Raw genomic sequence first — 25061 nt, 5'->3', positions numbered from 1 at the left:
AGTGTATGATTGTTCAGTTGAGTTAGTTTCTTATGTTCAGCTGTTCCCCTTGTCTCTCTGTGTGTCTCTTTGTGACTCCTTGTTACAAACCCGAGTTTCATGACTGGGTGAAGCGTGCTTTAGATATTGAATTGTCAAATATCAGGTTCTTCAGACACATCTGGGGATACATTTTGACATTCTGCACAGCAAGTACAGAACTCTATACAGGGCAGGCCAACAGAGAGGCACTGGCACTTTCCAGTCTGTCCACAATTTACATCAGTGCAATATAAGTGTGTAATGTCTCTAACCTCTGTCGGTGCCGGGAGTTTCTTAAAGAGGACGGGTTTAAGGGCTCCATCACTGACAGTCCATCCTCTGCCGATTGGACTCCATAGGATAGGTTTGGGGAGGTGACTGTGGCACCATACTGCGGTCTGGAACATCGCTCTCTGTACATGTTGTTCGAATGCATCCTCTGTTGGTGGGAGATTTCCAGAGGCTGCATCTGTTGTCGACGCAGTGATGTAGCGAAGTTCATCCAGGTTAGTGCACATTCTTCCATTTTCTTTTTTCTTTTTCCCATACAGGAGAAGCACATACTCTCTTGCTACTGGCAAAGACTCCTCCAAGCATCCAGAGAGTCCAAAATGAGCCATGTCTTTCAGCTCACTGAGATGTGTCGTGAGTTTGTTGAATGCTGTTGTCTTGCCTATTCTATACAAACTGCTCGTTGTGTCACAGCCAGTGAGCGCATGACATGCTGGAGGACAGCTGGACATGTCTTTTCCGAATTTGTCTGCTATGGTGTTGATGGGGACATACCTCTCTCTCATTCCATGCCCTGCATGCATGTAGACTTGAGATCATCCAAACACGCCTTTACTTGCATAATACACCAGCAGTACTTCTACATCTGTGTCATCACACCTCACAATGATGGAAGAATATGAATCGGCAAGATGTATGGCATGTAAGACCATTCTCGTATCGGCCTCCTCCTGATCACTGTAAAGTGATGTGAGAGTGCTGACTCCTGCTCTGCGTATGCTCCTCACCTCCTCTCCTTTCTCAAATCCACCTGCCAGGATGATGGAGCCATCTGATTGGATCCTCCGTGGGCCTGTAGAGATGATGTAACTGCTCACAAAGATACACAGTGCCGTCTTGTTTCCACTGCTCCTCAGGTACCTTCTGTAGTTCGGAACATTTGTGTTACCTGTGATCACATGTGTGGGCCCATCAGTTGCTCCTCTCCTTTGTCTCTCCAGGATCTTTATTGACTGTGGGTTGTCATATCTGTCAAAGACTATGACGACACATTTTATCTCTTGCTTCTTTAGAAGAGACAAGATCTTCTTGAGGATGCATTCAGCAAGGTCACTAAAAGTCAGGAAAGCTGAATCAGGAAGACTTCGGAGCAGAGCCATGCCATCAATGATATAGGCCGATTTTGCTGTGATCTCAGGCAGCTCTTGCATCACCTCCACTACAGACTCCAGTTTCTTTGCTAGGTCAGCTTTTGTGGTTTTCCTCATCTCTTCATCATCATAGAAGAGAGAGAGGGTGGAACGGCAGCCAACTCGTGAGACATTACATTTTCCAATGACACGTCTCTTTGTTTTGATACGGCCAGGAGTCTCCTGAGGAGCACATCTGAATCCATTTGAAGCTTCGTAGATTTACTGGTTGCAATGCATGTTTTCATATCAGTGAATGTTGCCAATTTGTGTCTTTTATCTGGGTTCCAGAAACTTGTTGGTTTTTCACTCTTTAGTCGTTCCTCTATGAAGGCTGTATTTACCTTTTCTCCATAGTCCAGAAAGCTTGAGAGATCTTTTGTCACTTTTTGTGATGCTACTTGTCCACTTGCAATGTTGATTAGCTCATCGGGAATTTTCTCCAAATCAAAAGGGTTCTGCCTGTCTTGTACAAACTCCATTATCTGTGCTATTTCCCTCTTATCCCTGTCCATGCGGGCCGCTCCATGCTCTTTATGCGATTTTGATGTACCTGTATGTGTGTCTCCATCGCAAAGCTCTATCGTTGCATTGCGGTACTCACTGGTGACATGTCTTGTGATGAGCCATCTTTTCAGAGCTCCTTTTTGTAGGGTGAAGCCGACAATAACTCCTTGACTCTTTCCTTCTCTGTTTATAGTTTGTTCAAGTGCTTGATCAGTGGCCACACAGTTGAAGTTTCTGTTGTCTGAGCGCCGCACAACAAACCCTCCCTCTCTCAGGAATCTGTAGGATTCTGGTTGGCTTTTTTCGAGAGCTTTCATCTCAGCTATGTACACTGGCATGCACGTTGCATAGTTCATCTTGCCAGCAGCCCTGAACCATGGTATTGCTTCAGACATGCAGTTGAGATGAAGTTCAAAGTTAGCCTCACGCTCTGAATGCTGCATTCTAAGTAAGGTTGGTTGTGCTGGAGTAATTTGCTCTACATGACTTGTGGTAGGACACTTTCACTTTGAAGGAGAGTAGGTCATTTGAGTGGAGAGAGAGTCTCTTGTGAACCTCGTCATTTCGTTCCTGGGCAATTTTCGATATTGTTTTTAGTCCTTCCAATTTGGGGTTCTTAATATATGGATTTTTTTTAATCATCTCGCAGAGCTTCTCCATTTTCAGGCATAGCTTTTCATTTAGTGCCAGTGTTTGGCTTGTTGACTGTGCTGGCTCTGTTGGTTCCATAAGTGCACAGCTGGACTCAGACACAGCTGGTGAATATGGAAAACACAGTTAACATATTTGGCACACAGACACGTACACACACACACGTACATGTATACGTACACACACACACACACACACACACACACACACACACACACACACACACACACACACACACACACTGTCAAGAGTTAGCTTTGTGCATAACTGCCATTAGCCCTGTGCAGTGGTATGCTAGCTAGCTAAAGGAATAGTAAGCTGGCTAAGCTAGCTAAAATAATAATAATTCTTTCAACACAAAAAATGTTATACTCAATTTAAGAATATAATACATGAATTAGACATTTGTGTTACCCGATCTGTCATTTAGACTGGTGGTGATGGTTTCTTCTTTCTTTTTTTATTTCTGCCAAATAACATTGACAATCCTCTGGATGAGTCAGTTTAAAAATGGCAGTTGGAATTTAACAAACAAGGGAAAAAACAAGGAGGCACACCAAAGAGCAATCAATCCATGTTTGAGAGTGTGAATGGAATGTGGTGCTGTATTTTGTTCATTACCCTATTGACTTTAGAGGGTGATATTGATTGCATATCCCAAATTAACACTAAACAATGAATATATATCTATCAGGAAGGGATAGTTTATGGTAAATGAGAAGGATATTGACTTCCAAAACCTTTTGATGTTGTTCAAATTAAAAGGTTTTGTGTTATTCACCATGAAAAATCATTTACTTATGCTTTCCGCCTATTCATCACTGTGTTTATAGGTCAACAGTACATAATTAAAACAAATTATCAACATAAATTCAGGTAATCCATGTGCACAAGATACCTGACTACTCTCACACAAAACTATAGGTGGATCAGAGCTTCCTTTGGAAAACTAGACTGCGCATTGTAACCCTTGCACCCCCAGAAAGATCTTTATTGGCTCTATGGGGTGCAGCACTTCTTCAGTTGATTTCACTAATTTCCCACAAAAATAAAGTTCCGCAACAGTGCATTTCTTGAATGGGAGACCCTGAAGATAAAAAGAAAACATTGTTGTGTTTTGTCCTAACTTGGGTAGGGGTACAGTACATCAAAGTCTGAGGGCCCCTCCTGCTAAACTAACAATTTCCGCCTACACTAAAGTCATGTTTGCAGGGCAATATTCTAGTATTCTTTGGAAAAATTACATTTTAACTCCTTGGTGTTGTTGGACAGTTACTTGGGTCAAACCACAGCAAATTTGATGCAAATTTGGGTGAGCGTTATGAAATTATGGGCTCTTTTGTCACCTCACCCCTATCCGGACTGGCCTAATTTTGCTCTTTTTCAGATATTAGGGTAGGTCTAAAGAATAGCCCAAAAAACTTATTTCCCACAAAAATAAAGTTCCACAACCATCCATTTCATTAATGGGACACATATGGGATATGAAAAAACATGGTTGTGTTTTGTTCTAACTCGGGTAGGGGTACCTCAAAATCTGAGGGCCTCTCCTGCTAGACTAGTTGTGTTCCTCGTCATGTGAGCAAGTGTTGGTTGAGTCTGTTAACTTTTCCATTTTAGAAAGCTCTCGGGGATCTGGATGATCTTTGGCTCATCTGCCAGAGACAGCACCACTAATGGGTTCTTGTGTCACGTTGCACAGATGTTGAGAATCCTCTCCACTTCTATCGCTTTTAAATTAGACCTGCATTTTAGAGAAACTAAAGTTTTAAAGAAAACTTAATTATTTCTTGTAACCAATATTTTAGGCACCAGCATTGAAGTCAGGTAAAACCTCATCTTGATTTCCCTATAGAGGCTTACTTTTTACTCTTGTTCTCTGTATTTTTTTTTACTATTATTTATCAGCTGTAACCCCAGTGAATAGTTAGCCAAGTGAATAGTTGACGAGTGAGTTAAACTAGATTGGTAATCATTTCCAGGAGTGGAGCTGGCAGCATCACTTTTAATGATCTCTAAGAAGAGTTCAGAAATCTGCTACAGCACATTTACCACGTTTTATGATCAGGGTGATGGTGCTTCAGTATAGCCACTCAGCATGTGCTTTTACTTCCATGTCGCTAGTTTTGCAGAAAAATGGAAGCAATTGTAATTGTTCAATTGTTGTGCTAGGTAATAAGTTGTGGCTGGTTTGTTAATGTTTTTTTCATTGTGATTATTTAGTTTCTACTACTACTTTCGGCTGCTCCAGTTAGGGATCGCCACAGCGGATCATCCGTTTCTATTTCTTTCAGTACATAAACTGATTATTTAGTTTATTCAATTTTAACGGGCACTTGAGAGAGATAAATGTCAGAATCAGAAAGACTTATTTCCATCTGCATTTTCTGCAGTAGGAATTTTACGTGGTGTTGTTGGTGCGATTAAGCATACAAGAAAAGTAGTCTTAAATAAAACAAAATAAAGTGTGTGATACACGTGTATATATAGCTTCTTGTACACACACACACACACACACACACACACACACACACACATATATATATATATATATATATATATATATATATATATATATATATATATATATATATATATATATATATATATATAACTTTGTTAAAAGAAGCACTCAACGGTAGGGAAAGTGCTAAAAAATATATATATATACAGGGGCATCTCAAAAAATTAGAATATTGTGGAAAAGTTCATTATTTTCCGTAATTTAATTCAAAAAGTGAAACTTTCATACACTCACTGGCCACTTTATTAGGTACACCTTGCTAGTACCGGGTTGGACCCCCTTTTGCCTTCAGAACTGCCTTAATCCTTCGTGGCATAGATTCAACAAGGTACTGGAAACATTCCTCAGAGAGTTTGGTCCATATTGACATGATAGCATCACGCAGTTTCTGCAGATTTGTCGGCTGCACATCCATGATGCGAATCTCCCGGTCCACCACATCCCAAAGGTGCTCTATTGGATTGAGATCTGGTGACTGTGGAGGCCATTTGAGTACAGTGAACTCATTGTCATGTTCAAGAAACCAGTCTGAGATGATTCAAGCTTTATGACATGGCGCGTTATCCTGCTGGAAGTAGCCATCAGAAGATGGGAACACTGTGGTCTTAAAGGGATGGACATGGTCAGCAACAATACTCAGGTAGGCTGTGGCATTGACACGATGCTCAATTGGTACTAAGGGGCCCAAAGTGTGCCAAGAAAATATCCCCCACACCATTACACCACCACCACCAACCTGAACCGTTGATACAAGGCAGGATGGATCCATGCTTTCATGTTGTTGACGCCAAATTCTGACCCTACCATCCGAATGTCGCAGCAGAAATCGAGACTCATCAGACCAGGCAACGTTTTTCCAATCTTCTATTGTCCAATTTTGGTGAGCCTGTGCAAATTGTAGCCTCAGTTTCCTGTTCTTAGCTGACAGGAGTGGCACCCGGTGTGGTCTTCTGCTGCTGTAGCCCATCTGCCTCAAGGTTCGACGTGTTGTGCGTTCAGAGATGCTCTTCTGCATACCTCGGTTGTAATGTGTGGTTATTTGAGTTACTGTTGCCTTTCCGTCAGCTCGAACCAGTCTGGCCATTCTCCTCTGACCTCTGGCATCAACAAGGCATTTTCGCCCACAGAACTGCCGCTCACTGGATATTTTCTCTTTTTCGGACCATTCTCTGTAAACCCTAGAGATGGTTGTGCGTGAAAATCCCAGTAGATCAGCAGTTTCTGAAATACTCAGACCAGCCCGTCTGGCACCAACAACCATGCCACGTTCAAAGTCACTCAAATCACCTTTCTTCCCCATTCTGATGCTCGGTTTGAACTGCAGCAGATCGTCTTGACCATGTCTACATGCCTAAATGCATTGAGTTGCTGCCATGTGATTGGCTGATTAGAAATTTGCGTTAACGAGCAGTTGGACAGGTGTGCCTAATAAAGTGGCCTGTGAGTGTATATTCTAGATACATTACACATAAAGTGAAATATTTCAAGCATTTTTGTTTTAATCTTAATGATTACAGTTTACAGCTCATGAAAATCAAAAAATCCATTCTCTCAAAATAAGACCAACCAATGTCCGCGGTGGTGTAGTGGGCTAAACATCGGCTTTGTGTCGATGCAGTTACCCACTGGGGACTGGGGTTCGCGCCCCGGTCTCGTCAGATCCGACTATGGCCGGACTCGACGAAGCAGCGATATTGGCAACGCTATCTTCGGGAGGGGGGCGGAGTCGGCTTGTGTTCGTCACATGAATGCGTCTCTGGGTGTGTCGGAATAAAACAGTGGTTCAGCCTGGAGTCGCCTTATCACGAAAGTGGCGCGGCGTCTAATTCGAGACTGCCGGCCGGAGAGATGCAGTTGGCGAACGCACGCAGTACGAGGGTGGGTGTTTGAATTAAAATAGGGATCGTCTGGCCACTAAATTGGGAGAAAAAGGGAAAGATCAGACCAAAAAAAAAAGACCAACCAAAAAAAGGACTTATAATACAGAAATGTCGACCTTCTGAAAAGTATGTTCATTCATGCACTCAATACTTGATCGGGGCTCCTTTTGCACGAATTACTGCATCTTCAGCTCGTCTGCATTGTTGAGTCTGGTGTCTCTCATCTTCCTCTTGACAATACCCCATAATTTCTCTATGGGGTTCAGGTCAGGCGAGTTGGCTGGCCAATCATGCACAGTAATACCATGGTAGTTAAACCAGTAACTAGTAGTTTTGGCACTGTGGGCAGGTGCCAAGTCCTGCTGGAAAATGAAATTAGCATCTCCATAAAGCTTGTCAACAGACGGAAGCATGACGTGCTCTAAAATCTCCTGGTAGACGGCTGCATTGACTCTGGGCTTGATGACACACAGTGGACCAACACCAGCAGATGACATGGCACCCCAAATCATCACTGACTGGAAACTTCACACTTGGACTTCAAGCAGCTTGGATTCTGTGCCTCTCCACTCTTCCTCCAGACTCTGGGACCTTGATTTCCAAATGAAATGCAACATGTACCTTCATCTGAAAAGAGGACTTTGGACCACTGACCAATGGTTCAGTTCTTTTTCTCCTTAGCCCAGGTAAGACGCTTCTGACATTATCTCGGGTTCAGGAGTGTCTTGACACTAGGATTGTGACACTTGTAGCCCAGTTCCTGGGCACGTCTGTGCGTGGTGGCTCTTGATACACTGACTCCATCCTCGGTTCACTCCTTGTGAAGCTCCCCAAGTTCTTGAATCGGCCTTGCTTGACAATCCTCTCAAGGCTGCGGTCATCCTTGTTGCTTGTGCACCTTTTCCTACCACACGTTCCCCTTCCAGTCAACTTTCCTCAGATATGCTTTGATACAGCACCCTGCGAACAGCCAGCCCTTTCAGCATTGACCTTCTGTGGTTTATGGGGTATTGTCAAGAGGAAGGTGAGACACCAGACCCAACAATGGAGACAAGCCGAAGGCCACTATCAAAGCAACCTGGGCTAACACCTCAGCAGTGCCACAGGATGATTGCCTCCATGCCACGCAGCACTGATGCAGTAATTCATGCAAAAGGAGCCCCGACCAAGTATTGAGTGCATAAATGAACATACTTTTCAGAAGGTCGACATTTCTGTATTATAAATCCTTTTATTGATTGGTCTTATGTAATATTCTAATATTTTGATATACTGGATTTTTGATTTACCTGAGCTGTAAGCCGTAATCATCAAGATTAAAACAAAAAAAGGCTTGACATATTTCACTTCATGTGTAATGAATTTGGTGGCACGGTGGCGCAGTGGTTAGCGCGGTCATCTCACAGCAAGAAGGTCCTGGGTTCGAGCCCTGGGGTAGTCCAACCTTGGTGGGTCATCCCGGGTCGTCCTCTGTGTGGAGTTTGCATGTTCTCCCCGTGTCTGTGGGGGTTTCCTCCGGGGGCTCCGATTTCCTCCTACAGTCCAAAGACATGTAAGTCAGGTGAATTGGCCATACTAAATTGTCGCTAGGTATGAATGTGTGTGTGTGAGCGTGAGCCCTGTGATGGCCTGGTGGCCTGTCCAGGGTGTCTCCCCGCCTGCTGCCCAATGACTGCTGGAATAGGCTCCAGCATCCCCGCGACCCTTAGAGCAGGATAAGTGGTTAATATAATGGATGGATGGATGGATGGATGTAATGAATCTAGAATATACGAAAGTTTCACTTTTTGAATTAAATTGCGGAAAATAATGAAATTTTCCACAATATTCTGATGTTTTGAGATGCACCTGTGTGTGTGTGTGTGTGTGTGTGTGTGTGTGTGTGTGTGTGTATGTATATATATATATATATATATATATACATACATACACACACACACACACACATATATATATATATATATATATATATATATGTGTGTGTGTGTGTGTGTGTGTGTGTGTGTGTATATATTATATAAAATACATGTATGTATATGTGACCTGTGTTTCCTCAGATAAAAGCTGGTACTCAATTAAAAGCCAGGTCACCAATCATGTCCGGGGGCATGGTCGACATGAATAAATAAAGGCTGGCCCCGAATACAGACTAGAGATAAAAGAAGGGTGGATAAACTGCTGGGGCCAGTTGCATTAACAGGGTTTTATGCCTGGTCTTAAGCTGAGGTGGTCGTAACCTGTTTCTAAGTCTGACCTAATGGTGCCAATTGCACCATCTAAGCTTAAGCCTTTTCTCGCTAAGACCGGGTGTAAATCTTAAGCCTAGTCAGGGGCAGGCATTAAGTCAAACTCTAGGCCATTTCTATAGTAACAACTTTAAATAGTACAACTTGTAACGCTGATCACGGTGGGTCTCCTATATCGACTTGACAACGAGCAGGCTTTTAGATGGAGAGCGTTATTAGGGATAGTAGCAATATATTGGACCTGTACATTGATGAGGGGCTGATTCAATCGAACAGCTGTCACTACAGGCGACAGCTACACTACAGGTGTGTTAGAGGGAGGAAAGGGCAAGATCAGCTGGGTGTCATCGGCATAACAATGGTAAGAGAAGTCATGCAAGCGAATAACAGAACCCAGGGATGTCGTGTACAGGGAGAAAAGGAGAGGACCCAGAACCGAACCTTGTGGAACGCCTGTAGTCAGTCTGCGAGGCTCCGATACAGATCCCCTCCATGTCACTTGGTAGGAGCGACCCGTCAGGTAGGATGCAAACATTGAGAGAGCAGAGCCTGTGACACCCAGCCCCTCGAGGGTAGAGAGGGGGATCTGGTGGTTCACTGTGTCGAACACAGCTGACAGGTCCAGGAGTATCAGGACAGAGGAGAGAGAGTTTGCCAGAGGTGTAAAAACCCAGTCCAGAAAGTAAAAACCCTAACCGTGTCTTTATTCCATCCATGTATTAAACCAGCTGATTTGGGAAACTAGTCAGTGCAATCTGATGGTTTAGTACATGGGTGGAGTAAAGACACAGTTAGGGTTTTTACTTTCTGGACTGGGTTTTTACACCTCTGGAGTTTGCTCTTGAAGTGTGCAGTGATTCTGTTACTGCAAGGAGGGCCATCTCTGTTAAGTGACCCACCTTGAACTCAGCCTAGTTGGGGTCAAGGAGGCTGTTCTGGTGGCGGTATAAAGAAAGTTGGTTAAAAACAGCACATTCGAGAGTTTTGGATAGAAAGGGTAGAAGAGAAACCGGTCTGTAGTTTTTGATGTCAGAGGGGTTAAGTGATGGTTTCTTGAGAATGGGGGTGACTTTAGCAGTCTTGAAGGCAGATGGAAAGCATCCTGCCTGGTGTTGATGAGGTGGGTTAGAAAGGTAAGGAGTTCAGGTGCTATAGACTGAAGAAGAGGAGAGGGGACCGCCGCTGTGCTTTATAGATGAGGGAATTACATCTTCTGCTGTGCTTTTTATAGATGAGGAGCTCACTTGAGATCATGAGCGATGGTGGTGCCAAAGAAACGGAATGACTCCCCAGTTACCACTGTGGAGTCACAATGTGTGTGTGTGTGTGGGGGGGGGGGGTTGGCATCTAAATAAAGTATCTCAAAATCAAAATAAAAAAAATCTCTTGAAATTCACCATTATCCCCAATGTCTTCAGGGTGTTTAGCTCCAGGTTGTATCTATGGCGATAGTAGTAAATTACTAACACACATGACGCTGTCTTTGGGTTCAAGAATAAGGTATTTCAGAGGTGAGCATTAGTGCACATCAAACTGCTTTTGTGTAACATACTAAGTGGTTTTTACCTAAAGCCTTTGATATAGCTCTTAAAGTCACAGAAAGGTGAATCAGTTCATCTGGACACAAGGTTTATTGAGAGAAATGTTTCATCACTCATCTAACTGACGTCTAACTGACTGCAGGTATCCCCACCCTTATAAACAATACAGTGGCATAACTAAGTGACCTCTTCAGTCTTAACTGACTGCATTGATCTCCCCACCCCCCATAACCAATTCAGTGGTATAATGACTAAAAACAATAATCAGTTTCATATGCAAATTGCCGTGACTATTAACTAGTTACAATGTCAAAGTGTACTATTCACATTGAAGTTTTCGGTCGTTATGCCACTGTATTGTTTATAAGGGGATACCTGCAGTCACTGTATTGTTTATATCAGTGAGGATACCAGCAGTCAGTTGAGAGTGAAGAGGTCACTTATGCCGCTTTTCCGTTGCATGGTACTGGCTCAACTCGACTCTGAAGTAATACTTGGGGTAGTAATGGTCGAGGATCAATGACCACACTGGGTTATAGAACTCAGGTTTAATCGTGGCTCAGTAGGCAGAAGTAATAACCATACATGGTAGTGGTGTAACCATAATAACAGTCCGGGTAGTACATAACACCTAGTGTAGTTCCAGTGTATATACATGGCGTTATATCACTACATCCCCCCTGTTTAGTTTTCAATTTTTACAGTATCAAAATACAAACATATTCAGAGCCCTCCTTTTGTGTGATTGTCTCTACTCATAGTCCTTGTAGTGAGCTGGTTTGGAAACAGCTCTTCCATATCTTGTGCGTACTGTCTTGTGTGTTTCACAGGTTTGGCTGGAAGAAGTTCCAGCTGCATGAGTGTCCCGTTGAGGTTCTGTGAAGCGGGTTCTTGCGCTCCTCAGTGCATGGGGGTGGTGAATTTCCCGCAGGTGGCTCCTGCCACGTCTGAGTTTGTTCCCATTTGATGTTTGCACAATGTAGCTGCTTGGCTCATCGCACTTTTGTACGACAGTGGCTGGATACCAAGTCCCTTTTTCCTTGTTTAAGACAGATACGTGCTGTCCGGGACCGAGTGGAGGTAGTTCTCTGCCGCTGCTGCGGTCATGATGTTCCTTCATGTTTGCTGTTCTCTGCTCCAGGTGGAGTCGGTTTTCCTCCTTGCCTGGGTCCCCTCGACTCAGCAGCAGGGTGGTGACTGGCCTTCCAAAGATCAGTTCTGCTGGTGATGGTAGTTTACTGTCGATGGGTGTTGCTCTGACCTGTAGAAAGGCAACTTGTATGTTACCTCCTTGTCTCATGGTTTTCTTCACAATGGATTTGATGTGTCGCACATGCCTCTCAATGAATCCATTGCTTTTTGGATAGTGGGGTGAGCTTGTCATGTGCCTGATTCCCCAGTCAGCCGTGAATTTCTGGAACGCGTGCCCTGTGTACTGGGGTCCATTATCTGTAAGTATCTCGTCAGGCCTTCCAAAAAGAGACATGTACATTTCCATTTTTTGTGCAACTGCCCGGCTGGACACAGTCATGGGCATCGTGGGCATTTCATCCACTAGAGGGAACTTAGAATATCTGTCCACAATCAGTAAATACTGATGTCCATCGATCTCGAACAGATCAGAAGCTAGGGATTGCCATGGCTTTGATGGTGTGTGGTGTGGGTTGAGAGGTTGCTTTGGATTTGCATCCTGATGTTCCACGCATACGCTACATGACCTGCAGACTCTTTCGATGTCATCGTTCATTCTGATCCAGTAGACACTTTCTCTCGCCAGTAGCCGTGTCTTTTCGATGCCCTGGTGTCCTACATGCAGCTGTTCCGAGTATAGAATCAGTCATGGAGTCTGGGATGAGCACCTGTCTGCCTTTGAATATGACTCCTGCTTCAACTGCGAGCTCATCTCAGAATGACCAGTACTCACGTAGTTGTCTTGGTAGAGCTTTGATGTTGTCTGGCCATCCCTGGTGGATCAGCTCTTTCAGTGCATTGAGTCTGGGGTCGCTGGTGGTTTCCGTGCGGAGTGCGTCCTGTTTCTCGGGAGAGAAGTTTATCATTGCAACAGTGAGCATCTCTGGATCCTCGACTTCTGCCTCTATTCCGTCAATGCGCTCGTCCAGTTCGATGTTGCTGTTGTTCTCAGGGTTGGGTAGTCGGCTGAGTGTGTCTGCCAGGACCATCTGGTTTCCTGGTCGATACGTGACCTCGTAGTTGTATCCTTGTGTTTTTATCAGCATTCGCTGAAGCCGTGGCGGGGCGGCATGCAGTGGCTTTGTACATATGGTAACGAGGGGTTTGTGGTCTGTAACTACAATGAATGACTTCCCATACAGGTAGGTATGGTATCGCTGCATTCCATAGACTATGGCCAGCATTTCTCGCTCTATGTTGCTGTACCTGGATTGGCAGTCGTCCAGTGTCTTTGAGCCAAAAGCTATGGGTCTTTTGTTCTGCACTAATGCCACGCCCAGTCCTTTCTGTGATGCATCGACCTCAAGTGTCAGAGGTGTGCTTGGATCATAGTACTTCAGGCAGTCATGTTCGTTGATAACTGATTTCAGGTCCTCAAAGCTCTTTTGGTGGTCAGTGTCCCATGTCCAAGGCACGTCACTTTTCAGCAGCACCCTCAGTGTGTGCGCTTTGTCTGCGAACTTTGGGATGTAGGGTGACAGGAAGGTCAGCATCCCCAAGAATCTGCTCAATTCATCTTTGTTCTGGGGTGTCGGCATTTTCTGGATGTCCCTGATTTTGGCTGGGTCAGGTTTGATACCTTTGTCTGTGTACAGGTTGCCAAAGAATGAGATGCTTGTCTGTTTGATTGTGCACTTGTCACTGTTGAACACAATACCTGTCTTGGCTGCTCTCTCCATCAGGTTGGTCAGGTTCCTGTCATGCTCCTCTTCGCTTGCTCTGTAGACTGCGATATCATCGGCTATGCTGACGACACCGTCGAGCCCCTCCAGGATTTGGCCCATCTTTGCCTGGAAGAGATCTTGAGAAACACTGAGACCAAATGGCAAACGTTTCCAGCAGTATCTATCAAATGGAGTTCGGAATGTGGTTAGCAGTTGTGACTCTTCCTCTAGGTGTATTGACCAATATCCAGCTTTTGCGTCAAGTTTGCTGAATATTTTTGCATTTGCAAACTTCGGGTTCAGTTCCTCCACAGTAGGAATCTTGTGGGCATCTCCTAAGGCTGGCATTAAGCTTTTGGGGGTCTAAGCATATGCGAAGGGAACCGTCTTTCTTTGTGCTGTATGCCAGACTCGAGCACCAGTCTGTGTGCTGTTCTACTTTTCTTAACACATCTTGTTCGACTAGGTTATTCAGTTCATCTTTCAGTTTGTCTTTGATGTGAATGCTGCACTTACGTGGTGGGTCTATGAATGGTTCAGCATCCTTTTTCAGGAAGAGCTTGGCCTTTCCACTGAAGTTGCCAATTTTGTCAAACTGGTCTGGGTATGCTCTCTTTAGGTCTGCACTGTTAGATATGGTCATTTTGGGTTTTGTCTGTCTTGTGTTGACTTTTTTCTGGTTTGCATGTCCTTTCTCAGTCACTGCATCTACATTGACAGTCACTAGGTTTAACAGTTCACATGTTGGCAGCCCAACTATGGCTGGCCCTGGTACGTCTACAACATAGAACTTTGCATTGATCCATTTGGATTCTTTGTACTGGCATGGAATGTCAATGGTGCCTAGGCAGGGGATGGCGTGACCACTGTATGCAGATAGCCTCATGTTGGTTTTTTTCAGTCGTTTCTGGGTGCATGCATTTTCACCGTACATCTGCTTGAAGGTACACAATGGGAGTGTGTTGCCTGACGCACCTGTGTCTATCTCCAGACATAGTGTGTATCCACGACCAGGTAGGTCAGGTGGTGTCACCTTCAGGACTGTGTACGCCTCCTCTCTGGCCGGCTTGCTGTCTATGCTATGCATGAACTTTTCACTGATAGTTATGGAGTGGAACTGTTTCTGGTAAGTACTTTCGTTCTCACTGTCTGTTTCACTGCTACTCTCTACAGCATGTATGCGAGTCCTGCTCTGTTGCTTTTTGTCTATATAGGTTTTGCGCTTGTGCTGTTTGTCTTGTGGTGTGTGTGACTTACTTCCCCCGCTCCTGCTCTGGCTGGAGTGTTCCTGGCGCTCTCGTTTGGCCTTTCTGCAGCACCGCTCCCAGTGACCTTTTGCACCACACGCATTGCATTCATCATCATATGCAGGACATCGACGTGGTTTGTGACTTCTCCCACAGTTACGACATATGCGATCCCTGTCCACAGCGTGGATTCTCTCATTGTGTGACAGGCTAAGTTTGTCTAACTGCTGTCAGGACTTCATATTTTCGTCCCTCGGCCAGAACCTCTGCTGAGGAATATCCTTTTGGTTTGCTGTATAGATCATTCCTCAGGGCATCATGGGGAGTGCTCGCAATAATAAGCTCAATCATACGCTCGTTAAGCTCTTCGTCTGAAAACTGACATTTCTGTGCTAGTGTTCTGGCTCTGGTCACAAAATCATCAATATTCTCATCTGGTTTCTGTCTGTGTTGCATCAGTTGCAGTCTATGGATTCTGAAATTTACGTTCAACTTCAGCTGTTTTTCAAAGAAGTCCCATAGTTTGGCAGGCTTTTTCTTTTCATCATCGGTGAGACCACTGGCGTTCAGTCTTTTTAATCCTTCATCTCCGATTCCACGACATATTTTCCTAGCTTGTTTAGCTGCACCATTTATTTCTTCATCTTCTAAATACAGAGTCATTTTCTGTTTATACAGTGAAATTGCCTCACCCAGGTCCGGGTCTGACCAATTCATCGTCGGTAGATGCGATGCCATGACGTCTCCTGTTGCTAGCTAGCTAGTTAGCTTTGCGGCTATCTCAGCTCTGGCGCACTCTTGCTTGAATGATGACAGAAATTATCCACGGACAATTTTATCAGTCTATCTTCATTCTTCATAGAGAGTACTTTACCGCTGCCACCATGAAGTAATACTTGGGGTAGTATTGGTCGAGGATCAATGACCACACCGGGTTATAGAACTCAGGTTTAATCGTGGCTCAGTAGGCAGAAGTAATAACCATACATAGTAGTAGTGTAACCATAATAACAGTCCGGGTAGTACATAACACCTAGTGTAGTTCCAGTGGATATACATGGCGTTATATCACTACAGACTCGACTCTATTCGACTCTACTCACTTTACTTTTTGGGATTTCGTTTTCCACTGCAGATAGTATATCGCCACTGACTTCAGGTTTCCCCACCCTTATAAACAATACAGTGGCATAAAGACCAAACCAACGATCAGTTTCATATGCAAATATGGGTGTGACTATTAACTAGAGTTACAATTGCCATGTGTACTATTCACAGAGGATTGGGGAATAGACCCTTTTACTGTTTGTAAACAGTGATGACGTAGGCGTGGATGCGCGCGCATTTAGTTAACGGAAGTATGGCGGAGTTAACTAGTTTGTCAAACTATGCAAGGGGATTAACGACAAAAGATCACGAAAGTTACCTGAATAAATTAACTTTGGCGAACCGCAACCGACTTCCAGATCCGTGTGGTATTACCGAGTGGGTGGAAGACGTTACTAAGTGGCCTAATATCCATTGGCCAGATATATATATATATATATATATATATATATATATATATATATATGCATATTTGGTGGAGAAACCGAGCGTATACACAAGAGAGAAGTTGCGGGCATACTGGATGCTTACAACTATGTTGTCTGTGGTCACGTACAAAATGTAAAATACCATGACATAGACTCTGAGTTTTGTGTCCTGAAATCCGAAGTCTTGCCAAGTCAAAGACAAGGACACAAGACGGCTATGTACGAGGCATGGCTCATCATAAACAAACCCGAGAGCTACGTCCTCACAGCCAGTTGTACCTGCATGGCAGGGTGAGTATTCGTTGTCCTGTTGCTTTTCTAGTTGGCTCAGGGTTATTGATATCGGCCTAGTTGTTGTGCAAACATGAAATCTGCTTCTATTTTACTGTCATTTTCTCCCCTCATCACATCAAAATGTGCCTTTCCCTGTAACTCAGTCATGATAAATGGGGCATGACATTCACATTATCATGAACTACACACAGTGTCTTGTTGATTCAGAGTTCCAGCTGTGGATGTTATTAATTTGCAGTGTAAAAATGCGAAATTATATAGTAGAATTTACAGTCTTCTCAGCCACAGCCTAATTTTGACTGCGATTATGTGTTAATTGCAAGCCCTGGTCATCAAATTAAAACATATATTAGATAAGTCAATACGTTTTATTCTGTCTCTTTCACATTTCAGACTTGGGTCATGCTGCAGCTATGCAGCAGCAATTTTATTTAAAGTTGAGCTCTGTGTTAGGATGGGGAGGACAGAGAAAGCAGCAGTTACAGCGGAAGCATGTGTGTGAAAAGACCTAAGCAGGAAAGATGTCAAGCCAGCTCCACTTGGGGAAATCAGCTTCCATAAACCAAAGAGGCTAGGCAGGCAGCTCCCAGCAGCTTCCAAAACTTCCAGGAGGAACAGTGTCAATCCAGGAGGCATGTAATGGTTGACAGAGGCTAGATAAGTTTCCTTTTGTCATTGTGCATTTAATTCATTTTCAAAAGTTCTCCTGCATCTTGTAAAACCATAAACTACCCTGAAAACTGAGCTTTTTTATAATACAGAGATAAAAATCATAAAGACATATAGACACTGAGTCATTTCAGTGTATTTGTTTGACCTTTACCTTCAGATTATTTATTCTGGAAATCAGATTATCTAGTTTCTATTGTGTACTGTTTCTGTTTTAATGCTCTGCTTCATGACTTTAGTAAAAATTCAATCAAGATTCATAAAATCTTAAAAAAAATATTATTCAGCATAATACTTGTCTTCTTGTTGCCCTGTCATCATTTTCATTGCTAGACCCAGTAATCAGTCAGATTACTGGGTCTAGCAATGAAAACCTCTGTGCAATGTATTATGCACCGGCATCTTTTAAAGTTTCGCTTGAAGATTTTAGGCATGGTCTAGTATAGCTCCCTTACTTGGCCATTTAATGAGTGGCTTGAGGACTATGGCCATAGCAGGTATCCAGTTCCGACAAATATTTGATAAGGTGGTTTTTGATACCTTAAATCTATAGGCTAAATCAGTATTAGTTAGACCCAGCCTTAATTTCATTAGCACAACTAATAGATGATCCTGTAGAGAGAGATTTTGGCTAATTCTTTCTACACTGTCTGTTATTTTTGCACACAGCCAGTCAAAGATAATGGAGGTAAGTCCTGTGAAAAAAATCAGTTGTCCCATGTTGAACTTAATAGTGGCATAGGAAAACGTAGAGTTTTGCAGCTCCTCTTTAAACTTCTAATTTTCAGCCCGTAGTTTTTCACACTCCTGCTGCAGGTTGACATAGTCCTTCTGAAGCTGAGTGTACCTCAGGTTCAGATCATCATATTCTGTCCTTGGGACTGGGATGTCCTCTTCAGCCTTAACAGAAAAGCGAACAGTTAGGATATGCCGGCACAAGCTCACAACAAAAATATCTCCTTACCAGGACAGTGATCCATGCTGCTGACTTGTCCTGGAGTTTCAGAAGGAGCAGGCTGATTTGGTGGAGTGTAAACCCTTTCATCTCGTCTCCTTTTCCTATGGTACCTTAACACAAAAAAGCTAAATTGATGAACAGAAATACTGATCAGAGGCCATATTACAGGACATTCCTAACTTGCAGATCCTATCTTAACTGTTTGGTTACGATTAGATATTAGGTTATGATTTGCTTAATACCAACTGGAGAAAAATCCTATCTTGGACATACCTATCTTCACTTTAACCTTAAGACGGTACATATTTGTAATACAGCCCCGTTTTCTCAAAGCCAGCATCTGCACGCTCCAAAGTGCACTGAATAGCATGAAATGAAAGAGGGAAAAAATAATTCTAAAACGATTAGGGAGTGTTAGGCCTAATTATTCTTACCTTTCCACCTTTGCCTCGGGGTTCTGACTTTGTTTTGTGTACTTAAACACAGAGGGCACAAAATCAGGATTTTGTGAGTCCAGTGACGCCTCACAGGGAAATAGCCAGACACACCACATTAGCCAAATAATACCGGCTAACGCTGCTTATCGATTACTGTAGCTATTAGTCTACATCTAAACCAGGCATTCCAGTGAAACCAAAGAGTAGATAGTAGATAACTTACCTGATATAAAATGGGCACTGCAAACGCCAGCATTTTTGATCGTGTCCTCAGTCTAGTTTTCATCAATACGTTTAATAGCTTGCAACCACAGGCGCCTCCGGTGGCTCTGAAATAGCTGTGATCCCGTCGGAATTTGGTAAAACTTCAGTCTGCTGTTGGTAGAGTAGCGATTCGTACAGCCAAACACACAACAACCGGACATTTTGAAACTGGTTATACTTCTGAATAAACTTTGTAATCTCCTCTTCCTTGTCTGAATCTGTGAATGAATTGGAGACTTGGGGGTAGCATTTCACTTCCATTGCCTAAATGCGCACACATACTTTTGATGATGTAGGCTGTAAAAGGGTCTATAGTTGCAATCACAGCATTGCAAGACAGTGACAGTTGGTTTCTTAGCCCCCCTTGGTTCAGGCATGGTCATTCCCTCATCACATAGATGGCCTCTTTGACTGCCCGTTCAAACCAGCGTTCCTCCCTATCAAAGGATGTGCACATCCTCATCCTTGAAAGAGTGGCCACTGGCCTGCAGATGGTGTAGACTGTGGAGTCCTGGCCTGAGGAGATTGTGCCATCGTCTTGGCCAGCATCTGTTTGGTTTCCCTAATGTACAAGTCACCGGAATCGTCCTGGCACTTAACAGCTACAGTTTATTGCTCTGTTTGTGCCGGGGGACCTGATCATTGGTGAGCAACAATTTCTGGCGCAGCGTGTTTTGGGGTTTGAAAGCAACTGAGATGCAGTGTTTGGAAAATATGCATCTCAACTGCTCTGACACTCCTGCAACATAAAGAATCACCACTGGTTTATGCTTAGGCAGTTGTTGTCCTTCTCTCTTCCATCGGCTGGTGCACTGTTTGGGCGTCTTCCTGGTTTTGACAAATGCCCAGTTAGGATAACCACACTTAACCAGGGCCTGTTTAATGTGGGATTTGGGATAATGTAGCCATGATGTTTATCTTAACCTACATTAAAGCAGCTAGCTAGTGTAGCCATGATGTTTATCTTAACCTAAATTAAAGCAGCTAGCTAGTCTAGCCATGATGTTTATCTTAACCTACATTAAAGCAGCTAGCTAGTGTAGCCATGATGTTTATCTTAACCTATATTAAGTCATGAGAGCTGACTCACTTGCCAGGAAGTTGCAAAGTAACAATCATAATGACTTCTGGAAAGAGGTCAAAGTCATGAATAATCATAAAACCCCTCTACCGTCTGATATTGAGGGTGTTTGTGGCTCAGACAAAATAGCTGAGGTATGGCGAGAGCATTATTGCAATTTATTTAACTGTAATGCAGTTGTAGTGGGTAATGCTGATCTCTCTGTTAACACGGTAGTCAGGTCAGCTGATGTCTGAGATACCATTATGATGCTACATAATAACAAGACTTGTGGTATGGACTACATTACTGCAGACCACCTAAAGTATGCCAGTCGTTGGCTCTGCCCAATGCTTGCCATGTGTTTCACTGATCTTATGGTTCATGGGGTTCTTCTTGATTCTATGATGTCTGTACTGTTAGTTCCTGTCCTTAAAGACAAGGCTGGCAAACTAAATAGCACGGACAATTATAGACCTATTGCCCTTGCCACTGTTCTGTCTAAAGTGCTGGAAAGAATTCTCCTAACTAGGTTGGAAATGTATGTGCTCACGACTGACCATCAGTTTGGATTTAAAAGAAAACACGGCACTGATTTATGCATTTGTGCTCTAAAGGAGATAGTGGCCAAATATAGAAGCCAAAATCCTACTGTATTTCTGTTTTATTGATGCTTCCAAGGCATTTGACAGGGTTAACCATGAGGAATTATTTATGAAATTGCTGGCTAGAGGTGTTCCAAATTATATAGTCAGAATTCTTGTCTTCTGGTATGCTCATCAGACATTTCAGGTTAAATGGGACAATGATGTGTCTGCCTCATTCCATGTAGGCAATGGGGTTCGACAAGGTGGAATTTTGTCTCCTTTTTTGTTCAACGTGTATATGAATGACCTGTCAAGACAGCTGAATGGGTGTAACATGGGCTGTCTTGTGGGTGGCTCCGTCGTCAATCACCTCATGTATGCTGATGATAGTTTTAGTTAGCCCATATAGTGCTGGACTTCAGCAGCTACTGAAGGTGTGCTCGCAGTAGGCGAAGAACATGACATTAAATATAGTGCCAAAAAAAAAGTAATGTCATGATTGTCAGAACTACAGAGGACAGGAAATCACATTTTCCTGTGTTTCAGTTACCAGATAGTCCTCTCAATTCATGCAAGGAAATAAAATATCTTGGACATGTCCTCTCTGATGATCTGACGGATGACAGAGATACACTACCGTTCAAAAGTTTGGGATCACATTGAAATGTCCATATTTTTGAAGGAAAAGCACTGTACTGTTCAATGAAGATAACTTTAAACTAGTCTTAACTTTAAAGAAATACACTCTATACATTGCTAATGTGGTAAATGACTATTCTAGCTGCAAATGTCTGGTTTTTGGTGCAATATCTACATAGGTGTATAGAGGCCCATTTCAAGCAACTATCACTCCAGTGTTCTAATGGTACAATGTGTTTGCTCATTGGCTCAGAAGGCTAATTGATGATTAGAAAACCCTTGTGCAATCATGTTCACACATCCGAAAACAGTTTAGCTCGTTACAGAAGCTACAAAACTGACCTTCCTTTGAGCAGATTGAGTTTCTGGAGCATCACATTTGTGGGGTCAATTAAACGCTCAAAATGGCCAGAAAAAGAGAACTTTCATCTGAAACTCGACAGTCTATTCTTGTTCTTAGAAATGAAGGCTATTCCATGCGAGAAATTGCTAAGAAATTGAAGATTTCCTACACCGGTGTGTACTACTCCCTTCAGAGGACAGCACAAACAGGCTCTAACCAGAGTAGAAAAAGAAGTGGGAGGCTGCGTTGCACAACTGAGCAAGAAGATAAGTACATTAGAGTCTCTAGTTTGAGAAACAGACACCTCACAGGTCCCCAACTGGCATCTTCATTAAATAGTACCCGCAAAACACCAGTGTCAACATCTACAGTGAAGAGGCGGCTGCGGGATTCTGGGCTTCAGGGCAGAGTGGCAAAGAAAAAGCCATATCTGAGACTGACCAATAAAAGAAAAAGATTAAGATGGGCAAAAGAACACAGACATTGGACAGAGGAAGACTGGAAAAAAGTGTTGTGGACGGATGAATCCAAGTTTGAGGTGTTTGGATCACAAAGAAGAACGTTTGTGAGACGCAGAACAAATGAAAAGATGCTGGAAGAATGCCTGACGCCATCTGTTAAGCATGGTGGAGGTAATGTGATGGTCTGGGGTTGCTTTGGTGCTGGTAAGGTGGGAGATTTGTACAGGGTAAAAGGGATTCTGAATAAGGAAGGCTATCACTCCATTTTGCAACGCCATGCCATACCCAGTGGACAGCGCTTGATTGGAGCCAATTTCATCCCACAACAGGACAATGACCCTAAACACACCTCCAAATTGTGCAAGAACTATTTAGAGCAGAAGCAGGCAGCTGGTATTCTATCGGTAATGGAGTGGCCAGCGCAGTCACCAGATCTGAACCCCATTGAGCTGTTGTGGGAGCAGCTTGACCGTATGGTACGCAAGAAGTGCCCATCCAACCAATCCAACTTGTGGGAGCTGCTTCTGGAAGCGTGGGGCGCAATTTCTCCAGATTACCTCAACAAATTAACAGCTAGAATGCCAAAGGTCTGCAATGCTGTAATTGCTGCAAATGGAGGATTCTTTGACGAAAGCAAAGTTTGATGTAAAAAAAATCTTATTTCAAATACAAATCATTATTTCTAACCTTGTCAATGTCTTGACTCTATTTTCTATTCATTTCACAACATATGGTGGTGAATAAGTGTGACTTTTCATGGAAAACACAAAATTGTTTGGGTGATCCCAAACTTTTGAACGGTAGTGTATATACCGACAATGCTGTAAAATCTATGCCCAGGCTAATATGTTGCTTCAGAAGTTCTCTATGTGCTCTGTTGATGTCAAGTGTTCATTGTTAAGAGCTTATGTAACACCTCTGTATACAGCTCATCTCTGGTCTTCTTACAGGAAGAGAAGTATGCAGAGGCTCAGAGTCACTTACAATGATGCTATGAGGTTGTTGCTTCATGTCCCCAGATGGCATAGTGCCAGTCAGTTGTTTGTGTCCTCAGATGTGCCTACATGTGATGTACTTTTAAGACGGCTAATGTATAATTTTATGTGTCGCCTAGATGTGTTCGAGAACAGCATCACAGAGGCTCTAACTAGCCCTATGAAAAGCTGCTATCGGTTCACATCCAGACTTCAAAAACACTGGCGAGACAGCCTGTATCTGTTATGAACTGACTGTGTTGTACGGTGTTTGTGTGGACGCCTCACGTGTGTGTGTGTGTGTGGGTGTGTGTGCGCGCGCGCGTGCGCGTGCACGTGCTCATGGAGTGTAGGGGTGTCATGTAGGCCTAAATGTTTTTGGTTTTTTTGTATTGTTTTCTTTTATTGTATTGTTGCTTTTATGCTATGGACCGGCTGTGTGTCCGAAATAAAGATTATTATTATTAAAGCAGCTAGTTAGTGTAGCCATGATGTTTATCTTAACCTACATTAAAGCAGCTAGCTAATGTAGCCATAATGTTTATCTTAACCTACATCAAAGCAGCTAGCTAGTGTAGCTATGGTGTTTATTTTAACCAACATTAAAATAGCTAGCTAGCGGAGTGGAGCCTCTGTTGCTCTGGGTAAAGTGCAGGCTGGACACAGAGAAAGAGGAGGGGCTGCTCACTATCTGGCATTTACAAAATACACTGTCACTCAATAAATCTGACCTATCATCGTCATTTGGTAAACAAGAAGTAGAAACAAGTGTTGTTTTGTTTTTATTGGTCGCATAGTCAAATAATTGAAACAGTATTCATTGACTGATACTCACTGGATCATCCAGCAAAAAACGAAGCCTTCTGATTTGGTGGGCCTGAGTGCCAAGTAGGTGGGCTCAGGCCCACCCACAGCTATGCGGTAGTTTCACAGGTACCCCTCCTGCCGTCTTCTTGAGGAAGAGTCAGGTTTCCGGAGCCATCCTGCACCGCCCTAGAGGTTTCCATTGTGAGGGGTGAATCAAGCCTGGTGTACACTGGGCAAGCTGCAGTGTGAATGATTATTAATACATTCATGTCACATACAGTGACACCCCAGCAGATGCAGTTTATTATATCCTGCACTGATCCTATAGTGCATACTTACGTCACAACATGCAGGCGTTTGACTTTATATCACAATGTGATTAGATACATATATAGATTGTTTTATTAGCCACATATGACCAAGGCTGGTGGAATTTGGGGTTTTTCCCCCCTTTTTCTTCTCAATTGTACCTGGCCAATTACCCCACTCTTCTGAGCCATCCCAATCTGTGTTCCACCCCTCTGCTGATCCGGGGAGGGTTGCAGACTACCAGATGCCTCCTCTGATACATGTGGAGTCTCCAGCTACTTCTTTTCCGCTGACAGTGAAGGGTTTTGCCAGGGGGACGTAGCATGTGGGAGGATCACACTATTCCCCTCAGTTCCCCCTCCCCCCGAAACAGACACCCCGATTGACCGGAGGAGAGGCGCTAGTGCAGCGACCAGAACACATACCCACATCTTGCTTCCCAACCGCAGACACGACCAATTGTGTCTGCAGGGACACCTGACCAAGCTGGAGGTAACATGGGGATTTGAACCGGTGATCCCCATGTTGGTAGGCAACAGAATAGACCGCCACACCACCTGGAACCTGGGAATTTGTTTTTGGTATTATTATTTTCAGCTTATTTGCATTACAAAGGAAATGAATTGAGGTGAATTGGTCCCTTGCTGAATTGCTTGCTTGTGTGGCTTTGCCATTATTCAGGTAAAAAGTGTTTGGTTTTCTCACTATGCTACCAGCTTTATTCTATGCTGCCAGGTATCCCATTATGCTCTGCCCAAGTAGTTAACTGCCTGTTATAACAGTGAATGGAAGCAGCCATTCCCCACTTCCATTGTGACTTCACAGATAACC

General features: G+C 43.5%; 1 protein-coding gene across 4 annotated transcripts in view; it reads left to right on the top strand.

Moving 5' to 3' along the window:
* LOC130124992 (homeobox-containing protein 1-like) overlaps nucleotides 1-25061 on the top strand; it is a 137325-nt gene that overhangs the window by 2180 nt on the left and 110084 nt on the right. Inside the window, exon 1 of one of the 4 annotated variants that reach the window (XM_056294395.1) lies at nucleotides 473-527. The exons of the other annotated variants lie outside the window; for them this stretch is intronic. The gene's annotated coding sequence lies outside the window, so the exon portion shown is untranslated. Of the gene's footprint in view, nucleotides 1-472; nucleotides 528-25061 lie in introns of those variants that run through there. 4 annotated transcript variants of the gene reach the window in all.

The sequence above is a fragment of the Lampris incognitus genome, chromosome 15 (assembly GCF_029633865.1).
Source record: "Lampris incognitus isolate fLamInc1 chromosome 15, fLamInc1.hap2, whole genome shotgun sequence".
NCBI classification, from domain to species: Eukaryota; Metazoa; Chordata; class Actinopteri; order Lampriformes; family Lampridae; genus Lampris; species Lampris incognitus.
This window is presented reverse-complemented; position numbering and strand designations above follow the sequence as displayed.